Source organism: Odontomachus brunneus, unplaced genomic scaffold, assembly GCF_010583005.1.
Source record: "Odontomachus brunneus isolate Ranch 3 - 2012 unplaced genomic scaffold, Obru_v1 Obru_scaffold_048, whole genome shotgun sequence".
In the NCBI taxonomy this organism is placed as follows: domain Eukaryota; kingdom Metazoa; phylum Arthropoda; class Insecta; order Hymenoptera; family Formicidae; genus Odontomachus; species Odontomachus brunneus.
Genome location: NW_022639498.1, coordinates 1,855,894 through 1,859,075, shown reverse-complemented (window position 1 = coordinate 1,859,075; position 3,182 = coordinate 1,855,894). Strand labels below are relative to the sequence as shown.

The window sequence follows — 3,182 nt, the reverse complement described above, 5'->3', positions numbered from 1 at the left end:
ATTCCGTGGTGGAAGTATTTCTAAAACCTCGTGCGGTCCCGTATATTGATCAGCAAATTTGCCTTTGATAAGTATAAGTATTTCTTTCAATAAGTATATGAAATTTCCAGTATTAAAATTTTGTTCATTGATACGTTGATCATAATACTTTGTAAGAAATCATAGGAGGTAGTGACATCTAGCGATGTTAGTGTAAAGTTAAACACCGTAGCCGGGATTGAAGTCTCCTCTCCCAGGCGCCGAATCTTAACATGCGTAGCGAGAGAAGAAGGAGAGGCAGAAGCCGCGCAAGTTTTGCCAAGTAACGAAGAGAGCGAGGAGCTCCGAGATCGTGTACCGGTATATGCCTGGTGTTTAAGTCAACTAAGAAAGGGCGGATTATCGCTTTGGGTACGGAATTTATTCGCGTATCTGTTCGGATATTGTCCCGCATGGACATTGGTTGTAATATCGAACTTACGTATAATTCTATTACGTTGTTATAAGTGCGACCGCGAAACACGAGTAGAGCACGTGCGGGTACAAGTTACTGAGGACTACCGCTTTGTATAATGTTCTCGTTCAAAGTTAATTGAGGAAATAGGAACTGTAAAGTACAATAAATAATTGTTTTGTGTTCTAATTAGTGTCAGTTATTAACACTCGGACACCTGCGCCGTGGGATAAGTTGCTATCGCTCCGGACAGGGCTAGCATCCGCGACTTATCTTACAACTTCTTACTTCTCTATTTGGCTTGGATCAAGGTTTCTTTTGCGTTCACTTGCGATGTTCTGAGTGTGTTATAAAGGTTAGTGAGGTGGATGTATATCAGTGGATGTATAGGTGGATAGGGTGTATATCAGTTGGACACGGGGCAATTGGACACAGTCCAATCACAAGTCGCTGTTCCAAGGGACCCTACAAATGTCTCTAATCACACGGTGCTGTGATTGGCTGTGTCCAAATCACCGTGTCCAAGTGCACCGCTCCCTAGTGAGGTAACGCTGGTATGTTATCTCTGTGTCTTCTTCCAGGATTGGGACTGATGAAGGGAGTTGAGGAGTTCTACCAAACACAACGGAGAAAGGAGTATAATTAGTTCCTTCATAGACAGAAGTATTATACCCTTATAGAAATATCATACTAAGAATCATTGATAATTACTTATTATCCAGTATTTTTAATACTGAAAATAAGTAATTATCAATGATTCTTAGTATGATATTTCTATAAGGGTAGCAGAACATGGCAGTAAATAGATGTTCATCCCAACTATTGTTAATGTTGGTATACATTTTTAAGTATTCAGTTAAAACGTGGTGGGATCTCTCTATTGATCCGTTTGATTGTGGTCTATAAGCTGTAGTTCTATACTATCGAATTTTTAGTGATTTGGCTAGATTTTTCATTATAGACGTAAAGAAATTTGGAACTTGATCAGTCAGTAGGGCTTTAGGAGCACCGTATATGCAAATGAAGTTCAAAAAATTGTCAGCTATAGTTTGCGAGTCAGTTTGTTTAAGTGGTATGGCTACGCTATATTTAGTTAATAGGTCTTGAATTGTTAGTATATATTTATTTCTAAATGGAGTAACAGGAAGGGGGCCCATAATGTCCATTGACACTTTATCAAACGCAGCGCCCGGGGTATCAGTAATTGTCATCGGTAGTTTAGTTTTAACTCGTGTTAATTTCTTTAACTGGCATTCTTTACAAACTTGAATATATTTTTGAATATCGCTTTTCATCGTGGGCCAATAGAAATTTTGTCTTAATATACGTTTATACGTTTAAGTAACGCCTTTGTGCCCTCCTATTTTAGTCGCATGCCTTTCATATATTAATTGTTCTCTTTCATGTTCTTGAGGATTGCGAACAAGAGATTTGCAGACAGTAAGAGTTATATCGATATCTTGCAGGTTAGTTTCTAGTTTGTTAATAACATATGTCCAGGGATTTCGTCAAATAAATCGGTTTGTGCTATACTTATGGATTTTAAATCTAATTTTTGTATAACGTCTCTAAGAAATTTGATACAATTTTTTATGTTATCGGTTGTTACATTTGAGTGAGTCTCAGATGCGCACATTGACAAACGAACATATCCAATCATATATCATTGTTTATAGAGTCTCTAGAATATCTCTAATCATACGGCGTTGTGGTTGGCTGTGTCCGTTTGTTAATGTGCGCATCTGGGACGCTTCCTTATATTTTCTCTATCGTTATATTTAAGTGGCAAGGCAATTAATACTTTTGTTTCCTTTTGAATAACGCATGCTCGTTCATGTATCAAGTTGTTATATTCAGATAATTCACCGTTGTTTCTATAAATAAGGGCTCCTTTATCATATGCCGATCCATCCATTTTAATAAAAATAACATAATTATCTTTGCATGCTAGTAACGTATCTCTAGAAATTACTGTTTTTAAAAGAATTCCCTGTGATGGGAAATTATACGGAACTGGGTTTGCCTGAAATATTTCTTCTTCGTCGGAAACTTCTTCATCGGAAGAGGAAATATCAGTAATTTCTTCACATTGTTTTATGAGCGGATTTGGTAAGGCGTTTGCGGTGTCAACGTCCATTAGAGATGTAGATAAGGATGATTGGGATTGTGGATTATTTCCTGCTTGTGCAGTTGTTGTTTTAAATGAGGGAAAGGATTTATCTTCGGGAATTAAAGAGAAAATAGGTGCATCAGGCGGGTTTCTGGATAAGGCGTCGGCGTAACTATTAATTTTGCCAGGTTTGTAAATTATGTTATAATCATACTCTAAAAGTTTGAAACGCCATTTCCAAAGCCGTGAACTGGGATCCTTGATAGAATGCAACCACACAAGGGGCTGATCGTCAGTTACAATGGTAAATTTCTTTCCGTAAAGATATTACCTAAAATGGGAAGTACAATATACTATAGAAAGACACTCCTTCTCTATAGTTGAATACTTCCCAGATAGCCAAATCTGCTCGAGCAAATTTTGCCCAACACTTGACTACAAATTTTGCTGCCAAAATGTCATCAAATTGGACACAATATCTGCTAAATCAAAGGTTGTTGGCAAATTGGTGCCAAATACCGAGCAAGGTTTGTGCAGAGCAGTTTAACGCCAAATTGAGGCCAAATACCGACCAAAGTTTGTGCGGCGCAGTTTGGCGCCAAACTTTGCTTGGTATTTGGCGACAATTTGGCGTCAGAT

The 3,182-nt window shown here is 37.9% G+C and overlaps 1 long non-coding RNA gene across 1 annotated transcript; it reads left to right on the top strand.

Annotated features, from left to right (window-relative positions):
• Positions 1 to 286: 286 nt before the first annotated feature.
• On the top strand, positions 287 to 1,117 carry LOC116844959. The gene is made up of 3 exons (XR_004378165.1): positions 287 to 390; positions 627 to 788; positions 1,015 to 1,117. It is a non-coding gene; the product is annotated as an uncharacterized LOC116844959 (long non-coding RNA).
• The last annotated feature ends 2,065 nt before the right edge of the window (positions 1,118 to 3,182 follow it).